At 43.8% G+C, this 17,027-nt stretch overlaps 1 protein-coding gene across 1 annotated transcript in view; it reads left to right on the forward strand.

Moving 5' to 3' along the window:
* LOC144817844 (BOS complex subunit NCLN-like) overlaps positions 1 to 17,027 on the forward strand; it is a 273,806-nt gene that overhangs the window by 73,798 nt on the left and 182,981 nt on the right. The window lies entirely within an intron of this gene.

Raw genomic sequence — 17,027 nt, forward strand, 5'->3', positions numbered from 1 at the left:
GCCGAGCCGTTGTCCCGGTTGGTTCTGTCCTTTCCAGTCTCCCCCAGGAAGCGTAGGGGGACAGTTAATACGAGCCCTTGCACGATCTTAGCGCCATGAGAACAGCTTTTTTAGATGCAGGTCAATAAACAGAACAGTTATCACCCCCTCGCCTAACACACGCACACACACACAAACACAAGGGAAACAACAGTGCGTTTCCAAAAGCCACCAAATGATAACTCAAACTCAGCATTGTTTATTGATACTCACGTATTCGAAAACGGTGCTTTGTCCTGCTCTGTGTCTGCAAGTTATGACACAAGCAACTCGCACTCTTAATAACCAAAGTGTTTCTTATTCAGTCTAGTCCTAAACAACACTCTTTCCACATGAAAGTGCCGCCAGTACTGGGAATGCCACCAGCCATAAATCAAAGCGCCAGCACCGGCAGGACTGGCTTCACTCGCAGCCCTAACTATTCATAATTAAAACATGTGCCTTTTTAATGACGGTGCGTGCATACGGTGAAATCCAGCCTAGTTGCTTAACTCGCAGCGCAATATTAACGGCCCTCACTTCATTTAGCTTTAATTGTATCTCTGGGGCAAGATTACGACGTGAGTCCGGCAAGGGCTGTGACGAATAGTCTTCCGAGAAAGCATGCCGGTTTCTTAACAATGCGCCGGAGCCGTCACTAACTGGCCAAGAGAGGACTGCAGCCTAAAATCGCGGAGCAGGCCTCTGGGATTATACATGTGTGTTTTCGTGCTTCTAAACGTGGGTCGTTTTTTCTTAGCACCATTGTTTTCAGTGTATTTGTGTCTAGATTTTTGTAGATGTCAGTAAATGCATGCAGATAAATATTATAGTTGTGTGTGCGTGTAGATATATATATGATTATTTATATATCATTTATAGCATGGATGGAACAATGTTAAATATATATGCAGCTTATGTGTAACTTATATTCATGTATACATCTTCTTTATATATAGAGACATGAGGGGGCCTGCATCTTACTTTTAAGACGGGTCTCAAGGGGGTTAGTGCAGTGTTCCACTAGTTTCTCTCTTTCCGCTTGGACAGGCTTTGCTTCAGTCTTGGCTAAGGGAATTTGAGAGGATTAATCTAAAAAACTTGATACAGGAAGGACAGAAATGTTTAAAAAAAAATAAGTAAGGGCATTTGAGCAATAGTAACATCTGTAAAAAAAAAAAAACTTTCAAGTCATCTGTGTGTCATGCAACTTAATCTCCCCATGTCTAATATAATGAATGTGTCCGTCTGTAACGCAACTGGTGCTCATGTAAAGCGCTCTGATACCTCCGGGTCGAGTGGCGCTATATAAAACTGCAACAAAACTAATACAAATACGTAAGAGATAGATGTATCGTCCATACTTATGAACAACTCATGCAGTCCCCCACGCCAGTTAAAGTGCCTCCTTGCTGCTCTGAATTCCAATTGTCTGCAGACTCCTGAAGCTACCGCCCTCTGCTAGAGCTCATCAGACAAGAACACGACATTGCTTGTTTTCATAAACTAGCAGGGTTCTCCGAGTCAGCCTAAACACAGTCTTTAACAATGGCACTAATTATTGTCTTCCTACAGCGAAAACATGTTGCACTATTCAGCAGAGTACAGAACAGGTGCCACGTATGGATGAGCAGTGCACGCGCTGCCCTCCACGGGACAGGTGCAGCATACCGCCACGGGACAGGTGCAGCATACCGCCACGGGACAGGTGCAGCATAGCGCCACTGGACAGGTGCAGCATAGCGCCACTGGACAGGTGCAGCATAGCGCCACTGGACAGGGGCAGCATAGCGCCACGGGACAGGGGCAGCATAGCGCCACGGGACAGGGGCAGCATAGCGCCACGGGACAGGGGCAGCATAGCGCCACGGGACAGGGGCAGCATAGCACCACGGGACAGGGGCAGCATAGCACCACGGACAGGTGCAGCATAGCACCACGGGACAGGTGCAGCATAGCACCACGGGACAGGTGCAGCATAGCGCCACGGGACAGGTGCAGCATAGCGCCACGGGACAGGTGCAGCATAGCGCCACGGGACAGGTGCAGCATAACGCCACTGGATAGGTGCAAGATAGCTCCACTGGACAGGTGCAGCATAGCGCCACGGGACAGGGGCAGCATAGCACCACGGGACAGGTGCAGCATAGGACCACGGGACAGGTGCTGCATAACGCCACTGGATAGGTGCAAGGTAGCGCCACTGGACAGGTGCAGCATAGCGCCACTGGACAGGTGCAGCATAGCGCCACTGGACAGGTGCAGCATAGCGCCACTGGACAGGTGCAGCATAGCACCACGGGACAGGTGCAGCATAGCACCACGGGACAGGTGCAGCATAACGCCACTGTATAGGTGCAAGATAGCGGCATGGGACAGGTCCAGCATAGCGCCACTGAACAGGGGCAGCATAGCGACTGGTGCAGCATAGCGCCACGCGACTGGTGCAGCATAGCGCCACGCGACTGGTGCAGCATAGCGCCACGCGACTGGTGCAGCATAGCGCCACGCGACTGGTGCAGCACAGCGCCATTAGCAGTGAAGATGTGCAGCTCTGGACCAGCAGCGCGAGCATCCCTCCCTCCCGAATACCTATAGCACGGCCTCGGGGGTGGAAAGTTCCATCACCCAGCACAAGTCCATGGCAGGTGGTGGCAGCCAGAGTGCACGGTACCCTCACACGTGCCTAGTGCAGCACAGGATGTAGCAGTGCGACTTCCACACCCACTCTCTGCCCTGGGGCGAGTAGACAGCCATCTCAGCTTTTTTCTCTCTCTCTCTCCCTGCCTGTCTGTCTATATATTCTACGTTCTCTCACCTTCCGTCCCGTAGTGTGAGAGACCTTTTTATTATGTTTTGGTTTTGGCATTGTTATTTGCAATGTCAATAGCTCAAACTTGCGTAAATACGCGCCCTATTGCATTGCAAATGCAATAGGTCTCGCATTTGCGAGAGATTGAGCTATTGGCATTGTAAATAACAATGCTATTTATTTATCTGTTTTCAAAACCAACATATATTAAAAATTTTGTCATTTACAATGCCAATAGCTCTAACTTTTGCAAAGCCGAGACCGTTGCATTGTAAATGCTTGTTCTCTTAGTGTGTCTGTCTACTAACTTCCTGACTCCATTTCCTTCAATCGTTGTATATTATCCTCTCTCCCTTCATCCCTTCACTTTGACTGTTCTTCACTTACTCTCAGTTATCTTCTATTTCTCAATCTTCTAAATGCATCCTTAATTAGACTCTTTTCCGTCTCTGTTATTATCTTTTTACTCACTACTGTTTCCTGACTTAGTTTTGCTAACTCACATTGTTTTAGTATCTTTCTTACCTTCAGGTAATTTCTCTGTTCTTCTCTTCCTCTGTGTCAGTGAATCTATATGCCTTACTCTTAGTAATTTGCTCTCATTCTATTTCTTTTTTTCTCTTTTTATCCTTCTACCTTACTTTATTTCCCTTCCTGTGTCCTTCACTCTTACTTTATTTCTAAATACACTGTTATGATTTTTAACCTCTTCATTTGTATATTTTAATTTAAAATACACATTTTACTAATTATGACTTATTTTTTCTTCTCTCTTTCACAGATACAAAGTGTAGTAAAAAAAATTCATTAAAGTTACATTTATTATATGGTAAGTATGACTATAAAAATGTATTTTGTCATTACCCTTTGCTTTAAGCTCACTAATATTTTCTCAACCAACCTCACTCATGTGTCTTTATTCTGTTTCCCTCACTTATTCTTATTCTCCATGTTTACTCCAATTTCCCTCCTTCCCCTCTCATATTCAACTTCTTTCAATCCCTATTCTTTACTTCACTTACCCTCTGTTCCCTTCCTTTGCTTTTTCACTCATTCTGTTTTTCCTAATTATTTACCTTACTCCTACACACACACCTCATCCCCCTCTCAATACATACACATACCTCTAACATACACCCCACACACACACCACACACACACCTCATACACACAAAACATCCCCCCACACACACTCTTCACATACACACACACATTCCATACACACACATACATCACACACATATACACCCCACACCCATACACTCCTCACACATACTTCACACACCCTCACCTCCACCCACACCAAAACACCCCACACATCCACACCCACAGACACACCTTACTCACCCACACCCCGACCTACACCCACTGACTCCCTATAAGTCACACACACTGCATTACTTATCTTTCTTTGCTGTTTCACTCAAACCCATTCAGGCACTGTTTTCTTTACTCTCTTTGTCCTTTCTCTTTGTCACTCCCCATGTCTTATCCTAATTAAATTTTTCACCCTCTTTCACCCCTCTTTACTTACACTAACTGGTCTTTTCTTACCCTCACTCACCGTTCTTCATTTATCCCGGTTACGCCACTACCCTTCATTCTCAATTTTTTACTGTCCTTTCTTTTTCTTTCAACACCCACTCAGATTCTCCCACTATCTCTATTATTATTATTATTAAAAAAGATTTGGTACCGCGCACATACACCAATTGGTTTCTTGGCGCTCGAGACCAGGTGGGAGGAGAACATTCAGGGACAGGGCCGCTAGCCGTGCGCCAGACGGAACAAGTAAGTTTTCAAGGAATTGCGAAAGCAACGATAATCGGTGGACAAACGAATGGCAAGAGGAAAGGAGTTCCAGGTAACAGGAGCAAGGAAGGAGAAGCAGGCTCCTCCATGTTTCTTACGGTTGAACCTAGGGGTGATCAGAAGGTTATGAGCCGAAGATCTGAGGTGACGGGAAGGGATATAGGCGTGCAAACAGGAAGAAATAAAGGCAGGGGCGCATGAGAACAAGGATTTGAAAATGGTGCAGGCCATTTTAAAAACACACCGCTGTGCAACTGGGAGCCGGTGTAAAGTTTTCAGCAAAGGGGTGACATGCTGATGTTTAGGTTGCTGAAAAATTAGTCTGGCTGCCTGGTTCTGGACCAGTTGGAGACGGGAAAGATGGCAGGCAGGGACCCCCACGTATAGACAGTTGGCATAATCTAGACGTGAGGTGATGAGGGCAAGGATAACAAGAATAAGGGCCTCTTGGGATAGAAACCTGCGAATCTTCCCGATTCGGCGGAGATGAAAGAAACAAGCCGAAGTGACGGTGTTGATATGTGGCCGCATTGAGAGGTCACTAGAAATGGTGACCCCCAGGCTCTTCACAGTATTCACTGAACAAGGAGGGGAACCCAAAGCTGCAGGCCAGAAGTTGGGAGACCAGGGAGTAAGAGAACCACCGGTCACCACCAGCTCCGTTTTGCTTAGGTTGAGCTTAAGTTGACTAAGGTTCATCCACTCGTAGATGAAGAGCATGGCATTTTGAAAATTAGAACAGGAGGAGGGAGAAGAATTGAGAGGAAAAATAAGCTGCAGATCATCTGCATAGTTAAAAGCAGTAAGTGAGAACTGACGAAGAGAGACAAGAAGGGGCTGCATATAAAGATTGAACAAAAGCGGGGACAGAGCAGAACCCTGGGGAACACCACAGGAAAGAGAGGATAGAGGGGCAGAAAAAGAAGAAAGCCGGACAGATTGAGAACGGGAATGAAGGAAAGATACCACCCATGACAGGGCCAAGCCAGAAATGCCGGCATTTCTGACACGGTCGACCAAGATACCATGGTCGACCGTGTCGAAAGCGGCTGAGAGGTCTAAAAGTACAAGGGCCTGGGCCAAATTCCTGTCAGCTCCCTGTTTCAGCGTGTCCATAACTGCCACCACAACTGCCTCAGTGGAATGAGCAGGTCTGAACCCAGCCTGTCGATCTCTACTTTAGTCTTCTTCCTCTCTCTTCCCTTCTTTCGCTCCTTTAGTCATTTTACTTTTCTCACTTTCACCCTATTACACCTTCTCTGTTTTTTACTATGTAATAAACAATCCCTCTGTGTTCATCCTGTAGCTCTCTTTCTCTTAACATTACTCTCTTTGTGTTCTTCCCTCATGCTAACTCCTTCATAAAATTTTTTTTTCTATTTTTTGGGGGGGGGGCCCGGTACGCGTACCCTAAGAAAAGAAAATTGACAGAGATTCATTAAAAATATAGGTTTATTTTTATGAATGAAAGGTAGTTATAAAAAGAACTGTTTTTTTTCTTCTTTTTGTTGTTTTATATTTTTTTTAATGTTTTTTTGAACATTTTGTACTTTTTTTGGCTTTTCAAAACAGTTTTATATATTTTTTGTATTTTTTATGGGGAGAAACAAAAAACAGGGAATTGTAAATGGCTCAACAGGAGCAAAAAACAAAAAACGGAAAAAATTACTGTTCTTTGGGGCATTTGTGATTGTCACCAGCAAGGACGACGAGCTTCATGCTCTTTTCACCATAGGCGATGAGCTTGCCACATGCAATACATGTGATTCTAAAATTTGCAAATCGTGGTTGTATACAAGGCATCATCTCCGTTGTTTCTGGTCCCGATGGAGTGGGTTGTGTTCTTTTGGAGGTGGTCCTTGAAGACTGGGGGAGGTTACTGGCCAGTTCCCTGAGCTCTGCACGAGAATAGTTGTTAGGATGCTTCCGGATCATATGTTGAATCATGGTATTATTACCAAAGGAATATTTTTTGTTTGGGTTGCCCCTTGAGATTTGTTCGCCACAGATTAGGCAAGTTACCATTCACTTTTTTCTTGCCCTCTGGGATTGAAAAAAACTCCCATACAATGTGTGACTTGGGCTTGTATGGGGTATTTTGTTCAGGCAGCCATCTTCTCCCCTCCTCCTCTTCCTCTTCCTCCTCCTCCTCTTCTTGACCAGCAATGTACTGTTGTGGTGGTCCTCTTGGTGGTGGTGGTGTCGATGCTCCAGCTGTTGCAGCTACAGTAGCCATTTGAAAGTACAAAATAGTTCTCTCTCTATTGCTGAAACAGGTCTTCCTCAGTCAAAGGACAAAGTCAGAATAAGGATAGAAGGTGGGGTCTTTCATCATTTGCAAAAAACAAAGTGTCCTTGACCAATGAGAAGTGTTATTTTCAGGTCATATGACCCGGGCTTTACTCATTTGGAAACCAAAACTGTTCTGCACCAATAGAAAGTGTTATTTTCAGGTCACATGACCCGATGCGCTTACGCTATGCGCCGCGGGGCGCGCCGGTGGTCGCGCTACAGGGCCCGTCCGCGGGCGCGTAGTGTAAGCACGTCAAGACGTTGCGCGATCGTATGCGCTCGCGTGCTTTCGGGTGCGCTTACGCTGTGCGTCATATGACGCATCACGCGTCTACGCCAAACGTCACGATGTTGTTTTTGTTCGCGAAAATAGCGCTAACGGGACGCTCCCCGGTACGTGCCCCGGGGCGCGCCGCAACATTGGGCTGACCGGGGCGCTCCCTGGTACGCGCCCCAAGCAAAAAAATAAATAAAAAATTACATAAATATACAATATAAAATTCGTTATAAATTTTTTTTACTTTTTATACCTATAGAGATTTGCTATTAAAAAACCTATGAAATTCACTGAAAAAACCATAGGTTTCACACCAGTTATAGTTAGGAATTAGCATTTAAAAAACCTATTAAATTCACTGAAAAAACCATAGGTTTCACACCAGTTATAGTTAGCTGGAAATTTTACTCGCATAAAACCAATGAAATTCCCACGTTATAGTTAGTTGGACTCACTATAACTTGCGCGTGCAATGCACTGCTGATGACGTCACATATTACATCACTCATGACATGGTCAGTGACATCACTCATGACATCACTGATGACACCATCCAGTGAATGTGTGTCTTTCTGAAAAATAAATATTAGTGAATAATGTTTAAATATTTAAATATATGTATTAATGTTTCACTTTGTGTATAAGTGGCTGCATGGGTTGGTGAGTAGCTTCATGTGTAGGTATATGGGTTATTAGATGTTTTTCTTAGTATCAGTATAAGTGTTTGTATGGTTTGGTGGGGGTATTACTTAGCACATAGATGCATGAATGACTGACTCTCTGTTTGTATGTGTTTTGAATACAGCACATGTGCAGGACTGTATGGGTGGATGAGTGTGTATATGTGTATGTTAGTGAGTGAATGACTGTCTCACTAGTGTCTTTATCAGTAACTACATATTTTTTAATGTAGTATATGTGAATTTTGATGTATATAAGTGACTATATGTGAGAGTAAGGGATTGTAAGAGTTCCTGTTTAAATAAGTATGTGTTTCTATAAGTGATTGTTTAAGAGAGTAAGTATGTGTAAGGTTCCTTAGAAGTAAGGTGGTAGTGTATGTATAGCTGTATATGCAAATAAATGGATGTTCAATAGTTTTTTTGCATGTGTGAGTATGTGTGAGAGTATCTTTTGGATGACTGTCGGTGTGTAACAGGATGTATAGGTGTATCACTACATATGATGAGTGAGTATATGTATGAGTGACTACATAGAACTGTTGGTGAATGAGTGGATGTGTATATAGATGGTGGAATTACTGAATTGGTTGTTGTAACTGGTATGGGTATCTCCATTTTTCTGAAAATTTTAGTTTCTATTTTTGAATATGTGTTTCAAGGGTTACATTACAGTGAAAGGAGGTCTGTCACTCTGTCACAAGGATGGTGTCATCAGTGATGTCATGAGTGATGTCACTGACCATGTCATGAGTGATGTAATATGTGACGTCATCAGCAGTGCATTGCACACGCATGTTATAGTGAGTCCAACTAACTATAACGTGGGAATTTCATTGGTTTTATGCGAGTAAAATTTCCAGCTAACTATAACTGGTGTGAAACCTATGGTTTTTTCAGTGAATATATATATGAGTGACTACATAGAACTGTTGGTGAATGAGTGGATGTGTATATAGATGGTGGAATTACTGAATTGGTTGTTGTAACTGGTATGGGTATCTCCATTTTTCTGAAAATTTTAGTTTCTATTTTTGAATATGTGTTTCAAGGGTTACATTACAGTGAAAGGAGGTCTGTCACTCTGTCACAAGGATGGTGTCATCAGTGATGTCATGAGTGATGTCACTGACCATGTCATGAGTGATGTAATATGTCACGTCATCAGCAGTGCATTGCACACGCAAGTTATAGTGAGTCCAACTAACTATAACGTGGGAATTTCATTGGTTTTATGCGAGTAAAATTTCCAGCTAACTATAACTGGTGTGAAACCTATGTTTTTTTCAGTGAATATATATATATATATATATATATATATATATATGTATATATATATATATATATATATATATATATATATATATATATATATATATATATATATATATATATATATATATATATATATAAAACACCCATGCTGTATTGCACTGCATTGCCCCATGTCTAAAATGACCTTCTCACCTCAATCAGCCATGCCAGGCTTCCGGTCGAGTTTAGGTAGGGACCATTTACTTCAGGGTCACAAACACCTGGTTTCGTGACCCGGAATTAGATGGTCATTACCAGGTGTCATCTAAAGCTAGGATCTGCTGTTCTCTTGTGCTTGTGCCTTTGGTGAGGGAAACAAACAAAATGAATGAAGTGTCTTCCTGTGCTCGGTGAAGCTCACCAATGTATGAAATGGAGAAATAATTGTTTCTCACTTCACACTCCTGAGCCGTAATAGTGCCATGAGAGGCAGGGGAGAAAGACTCTCTTAGCAGATTAATTAAGCTGCATGAGTGAGAAATACGACGCAAAGGTGGAAATGCAGTCACAGATGTAATTACAGCCAAATACCCAGATGAAGGTGTCCTGCTTACTGAATGGCACTGGAGATGCTGCTGTAATTATCAGTCAGAGGAAAGTCTCCACTGCTAAAACAGCTGCAGTATCTCAGCATAAGTGCAGGGCCACTGACATTTTGCAATCCTGCAGCCGTGGAATTTTTCGTATAATTATAGATATGCCACATTTGCCACGTAATCGATCATCTGCTGCATAATCTGCAGATTTTAACAAAAAAACTATCTTTTTTCTATCTCAAACAGTTCAAAAGTTACTAAAAACGCAGCAACACCTGTTGTCGCTCAGTGGAAGACCCTTTGCAAAGGTCAACTGGCCGGCCACCTTTCTGTTTCTTATTGCTATATTTTGGTGTTAAATTGGTACTAATGAGGTGAAACCAATGCTCTGACAGTGTAAATAAGTGTAAAAATCTCACACAATAACAAAGTAATACTATCACAAAACATGCCGGTGTTTCTTGCTGCATAATTTTGTCAACTCTGTCGCATAATTTGGACCTCTTCTGCTGCATAATTCCAGGGGCCCTGCTAAGTGTTACTGTACTCTGCAGAGGCATTAGCAGCGGTTAATACTTCTGCTGATAACTCTTTTACTGCCATTAATTGCATTCCTGCAGAATTCTGAACCCATGCAGAAGATGATAGTACATGGGGAGAAAGGGCAATTACCAACTGTGTAACTGCTGTAATTTTAGCCATTTAAATAACCTGTGGCCCTCTTCCTCCCAGGCAGTCCTTGCCAGCCTCCCCCACCACCTTTTTTCCTGCCCAGCATGGTATACACCTTTAGACCTGGGAGAGAGAGATAAAGATAGAATGTTGACGAGAGGAGAGAACCCGAGTGTGATAGAGGTGAGCTAGAGATTCACAAGTTGGACTTAATAAATTCATTGGTCTTATCTTCCTGACCCGTGTCTTTTTCTTTATAATACTGGCCCCTTCATTTCATCCTAGACAGCAAGACAAGGCCCTGAACCAGATTCACAGATCAGGCCACAGGCGGGGGCCTATAACGAGGAAGAGGACCTTCTACAGTCAGTGTGGATCAAGGCATAGGGGCTATAATGCTATCGGAACATTTCACCCCTAGGGTGGTAGTGTGTTCTAAATTAAAAAAGGAAGAAAGATAAAGACAAACATTGGAATGCTGGAGCAGCATGTATGTACCAGCCTTCATTGGCCTTGAGCTGTTTCATTGTCTACAGTGGAGCTCCCAGCATTTCAGTGTTTAACTACTGAATGAATGCCTTTTGAGTAAGAAGTAGTCGGAATACTCTGGATAACTAGCATAACCCTTTAGCAGTTCCTGAATGCACCGAATGAAGGTCTTCTAATGTCTGAAATGCAGTTGTCATGATACACCAGCAATCGGTCAGGAGGATCCATTATGCTGCCAGAACGGATGCCATTTCCCCCTCCACTAACCCTCCGTTGTGGTATTTCAGAGGAACACATCCCACCCTAATGCAATGTAACAAAGCATTGCAGAGAATGTCGAGTAACTTTCTATAAAGAATGCCCTTCACAGACTGAAACGTACTGTCTTGTCCTGAACTCCTCCATCTCCTCAGTGGCTGGACTCACTTTTGTTCTGTGAAGGACATGGTTTAGAAGGAAATGCTGCCAAATAATTCTAGGAAGAAAAAAATGAAAAAACACATATTTCCCAGCTCCATTGACTCCACACAGTGGACCAGTAAGAATCTATTATACGAGGAGTGGTTGAAGGTATGGGGTAATGGCAGCAGCCACGTTCAGCCCACTGCCCTATTGTGCCACCAGCTCAGCTGGGTATTGACACCTGTATCTGTCTGCCTCTAATTCCAGATGGTCACATCACTCTGCTTTTCTCTCACCTTTACAAGATCCTGGAAGATTACGCTCATGTTCATCAGTCTTCCCTTATAGATGAGGCACAATCTCCTCACCACCCTTATCAGTGCAGGTGGGTCAGCTTTACCAGACCACATCAACCAATTGATATACCTTAGTCATACCTTTTTCTGGAAAGAGTGCCTTCATGAAATGTTTGAGGCTGTAACATGTAAATTTCCCATCATCCATCTGCACAGGAAGTGGCATCACTGCATGTCCTATCATCTATCTGCACAGGAAGTGACTGGTTTTCCTCTAAAACCATCTTTAAAAGAAGAAGCCAAGCAAGAGGACGTCATTTAACATCATCCAACTGCATTGGAAGTGACATCACTGTATTTCCCATCATCCATCTGCCCAAGAATAAACATCACTAGTTTCCCACCAAAACTGTCTTTAAAAGAAGAAGACAAACAAGGGGACTTAAATTCCCATCATCCATCTGCACACCTCCCACCGCGTTCCTCTCTCCTCATAGGATCTACTTAGTGGCAGTCGAAGAGCAGATGCCCTGCAGGGATGTTGAAGGCACACCAAAGGCAAGGCCACTTGCACCTGTCCGTGCCTGGACCACGCCCAGTGTCAGGAACCCTGATCTTCCCCCCTACCCACTTTTGCTGTGCCATGCTCCTCCGCACTCCACACTCCAGCTGCTGCTCGCTGCACTGCTCCACGCAACACGGAGAGAGCATTCACATGCACCTTCTGCAAGTTCTCACGAACTCTCCCACACCCTACACTCCCACACAAACAGCATCAAGCACCCCATAAGCTCACACTTACATAAACCAGCCACCCATTCAAGTTCACACAGAACAATCACTACCCACGCAATATACTATATTGGCATGCATCCTCCTCAACACATGCCACATAGATATAAGATCTACTGCAGGACCACGCTCCGGCCCTGCTCTTCCTCATGAAAAGATGTCTAGACCCAAACTCTGCACCAGAAATTGCTGCAGCCATTCCTGCTGGCTGTAAGATCAGCAGGCGATACAGTTAACATATGCCCAGAGGCGGTGTCACCATCTTATTCAATGACACCATCAGCCACACCACCTACATGGACATATATACCAGCTACATGGACCACCTCACATTATGCATCACAGCCAATTTCTACCTGGGCAGAACCCTCGTATACAGACCACTAAGACCGTGCACCAATTTCGTCAGCAACATCCCAGACTTTGTTGTACCCCTCATCATCAACACCAGCATTTTCATTCTCCTCAGAACCTTAATTTTCACCTAGAATACTGCACCAACCTAATTTCTATGGCCCTTCTAGAAAATCTAGGAAACATTGGCCTCACACAGCACATTATCGAACCCATACAACACTGGATAGCTATTGGACCCGATTTCTTCTCAATCACAAAAATCACACTTGACAAGCCAGCAACTATGACCTAGACAGACCACACCCTCCTCAGTTACTGCATATCCATCCAACATCACCTTAGATACCCATCCTGCAACAACACAGACTGGACATCACCAGAACTGCCCACTGCAGCTGGGAAAGCATCACAAAAAAGAAATGGGCTTCCAGCTTCTCCACGCACTTTCCCAAGACATCAGCAACTTTCTGAAAGCAATCAAGAACCTCAACAGCTGGATCACTGCATGCGCTGACACTCTGGTTCCCCCTAAGCACAACCCAACTGCAAGATCCAGACCACAGGCCAGCTGGTACACAGAGCAACTCAGGCTGATGAAACACCAGTGCACGCAACTGGAGTGCAAATGGAGAATAAGTGAAGACACCACAGCTAAAGGCATCTTCAAATCAGCCTTAAGCCACCAGTAGATACAGAACAATGAGTGCACAGTTCTTGCAGACTGCATCGACACTCGCACAAAGGAGCAAGCAAATCTTCATCATAACTAAGGCTCCCTGTTTGCCATTGTTACTGACTTTTGCAGATAAACACAGACAGAAAACATTCATTTTCTTGTCTGTATTTATTTTTAAATGTGGATAAAAACAGAAATTGGATTGCTTTTGAGTAATTCTAAATACTGTCTGCTATGAGTGATAGGCCAATAGATGTGTGGATTGATAAATAAGGGGGTTAAAAAAAAGGAATTTTTGTAAAGAGGCTTTAACAGCAGTAGATATGCGCAAAGTTTATACTAAAATTTGTATATTTTCATATACATGCACTGATTTATCTTCTTCAGGTGTTCACGGCACTGAAACCAGGCAGACATTCAAGTATGACTGCATATTTATCGGTTAAATAAATGTGGAAATATACTAATTTCAGCTTAATTTTTCCACAAAACCCAAAATAAATATGGATAAATACAGATAAAATTAGCAAAAAGTTAATATGGATAAATACAGACGGAAATCGCAACAACATAAATACCACAAAACCGGGAGCAATAATCATAATCAATGATTTCACTGCGCCTCTTGCTGCCTCCAGCAACATTACTCCCTCGCAAGACTGTTGCAACAAGCTCTCTGAATTCTTTTGCAATAAAACCACCTCCATATATGGCAACTTCGACCCTCAACCAGACCCTCCCACTGTTGCAACTCAACTTTCCATCATGGCTGAAGAACGAACACTGACCTCATGGGCTGCCGTCACCATCATTGAAACCGCTCTTACCTAGAAGACCATCCACTCCGGGGCCGCATTTGTCCCATTGATCACCAAGGCACTCACACCCATCTTCAATGCCTTCATCAACTCCACCACATTCCCGGACATTTGGAAACATGTCACCATCACTTTCCTGCTCAAGACACCATACACTGACCCAGCCATGCTCTCCAGGTACAGGCCCATCTCCCTTCTAAGATACCAAGACAAGGTTTTAAAGAAACTAATCAATGACACCTCATCAACCACCTCAGCAACCACCTGCTCCTCAATGTGTTGCAGTACACATTCTGGCTCAACCACAGTACAGAAACAGCACTCATCACCGCCACAGACAACAATCACATGATCCTTGACAGAGGAGACATAGCAGCCCATTTCTCCTAGACCTCCCTGCAGCATTTGACATGGACTCACCCCATCCTCATCAAACGGCTGTCCAAGATTGGCATCCAAGAATACACTGAGTACACTATACACTGAATCTGCTCCTACTTAATGGATAGAACAGAAGCAGTCAGCCAGGTACCTTACACTCAGAAGCCCACAAACTCATCTGTGGAATGCTTCAAGGTGCATCACTTGGCTCCACCCTCTTCAACAGATACATGATCCCTCTGGCCAGTTTCATCCACACACATGACATCACTATTCTGTGCCAACAAAACACACCTCATACTCTCGCTCTCAAAGAAGATGCCCAAGACAAGAAACAAGTTCACCACCTGCATGCCCGAAGCACCTACTGGATGAAAGCCAAGTGTCTCAAGCTCAACATGGACAAGACAGAAGTAGTGATTTCGGCAAGAACATCTCTACATGGAACTTTAACTGTTGGTCAGACTCACACCCGCGCCCAGCACCCACCCAAAAAAACTCATATTCTTCATTGCTGCAAACTGGACATGACCATATAAGTCAGCGCCATCAAGGCAACCTATTTCCACATCCTGAAGATGTCGGGGAAGATATTTAAAATGCTTCCAAGCAACACCAGAAGAACCGTCACTCATGTCAGTGATCAGAAAGTTGGTCCAAGGGAATACTCTCTACACTGGGATCACCAAGCAACTGACCAGAAGACTACAAACCATAAAGAACTTGCTAGACAGACTCATCCTCAACCTCTCACAGATAATTTGCATCATGCTATGCCTCAAAGAGCTCAAGTGGCTCCAGATACACAGATGTGCTCATTTCAATCTCCTTACACATACATTCAAGCCACCTACCTGAACAGTTGCATCTCCTTCCACCAATTACCCAGACACCTCCCCTCTGTAGAACTCCTGCTCACACACATCCCATGCATTCACAGTACCAGATCAGAAGAATGGGCATTCTCGTACATTGCTTCTAAAGTGTGTAATGGCCTCCCACTCAACGTCAGAGCCTGCTCCTTTCTTCTTGAATTCTGCAACCTACCCTGGGCAGTGTTAGGCAACACACTTGCTGAACACCAGGATGCCCTCACAGGTGATAGTGAACTTCACAAATACACATAACATACACCCATAGCTTATTCCTGCACCAGCACCATACACTGATGTGTCTGGTCCAAGTCCCATTTCCTCTCTTCCACCTTATGTTTTGTCTTCATGGAAGGTCATTTCAACCTGGGAGCCTCATGATCCAATCCATTTAGCCCTTCATTTAGTCTACACAAAAAGGCAAGGTTAGCAAAACCGAGTATAAATTCCATCCACCGCTGTAGTGTTTTATCTAGGAAACCTGAATCGATATTCCTATTTTATGCCCTTGTCCGGCTATAATCAATAATATCCATACAACGGCATAATAATCATATCCATAATTCAGTCGTAGCACATGCTGTCACATTAAGCAGGGCTACTTCTCCGACCCCCTAGTAAAGCACACCGAGTTCTCTAAACAAAACCAAGCCTCCAGCAACCTGGGAAATCCCCCTTGCTTTTGTTTTGATTTCGTCCTAGAACTCTTGTAAAGCACTGTAAGAACGGCCAGTTCTTAGTGACATCTTTATTGACGTCTTATGTCCAACCTTACGTCAAACGCAGGCACCTTTCAGGTATAAATATACCAACGTTGCCTTAAGCAAACACACGGTGGTAAATCTGGAGCAGAGCCGCTATCTACTTGCCCGAAAGCCCAGCTGATGCGAGAGCCCACGGACGCTGCCCCTCCTCTTTGACGCGCTGAGAAAGACGCTGTCTTTTCTCCTGCCGAGAAATCCAGCTCCCGCGTTTCCAGCCTACCCTTGCGGGTTGCTGGGATATCGAGTCCTGAGAGAGAGATACCAGACCTCCTGCTTTCTATTACCCAGGTACGGAACTGACTAAACCCTTACAGAGAATTCTTGAGTCAGATTCTTGGCAAAACAAACTTAACTTAAACTGCTACTTACTTACTCCCTCCCATGTATTAGGCTTAGGTCAGGTACACCGGGGTAGGCGTATTTAGAAGCACCAGTTGAGTACGATTAGTCAATGTATATATGTATGTATATATTTTATCTATTTTAAAGTATCATATGGCTAAGAAACCATATCAATGCTTTTACAGTATTATTTTATAATCCTCCTTTTACTGTACGCACTTTACTTTACCATGAGCATTACAATCGTGGCAATTCATTTCTCTTGTATGAGGAAGAAGACTGCTCAATAAATAACACCTTTTATTGAAAATGCCCGTCTCTCTTTTCTCTGCATTCTGGTGAAACTAAGTACGCACATTTGACTGAGTGAAATAGCTGTCTATTGTTTTCACACGACTCTAGAGATACACTCTTATTCAGGGAGA

The sequence above is a fragment of the Lissotriton helveticus genome, chromosome 2_1, assembly GCF_964261635.1.
Source record: "Lissotriton helveticus chromosome 2_1, aLisHel1.1, whole genome shotgun sequence".
Classification (NCBI taxonomy): Eukaryota; Metazoa; Chordata; class Amphibia; order Caudata; family Salamandridae; genus Lissotriton; species Lissotriton helveticus.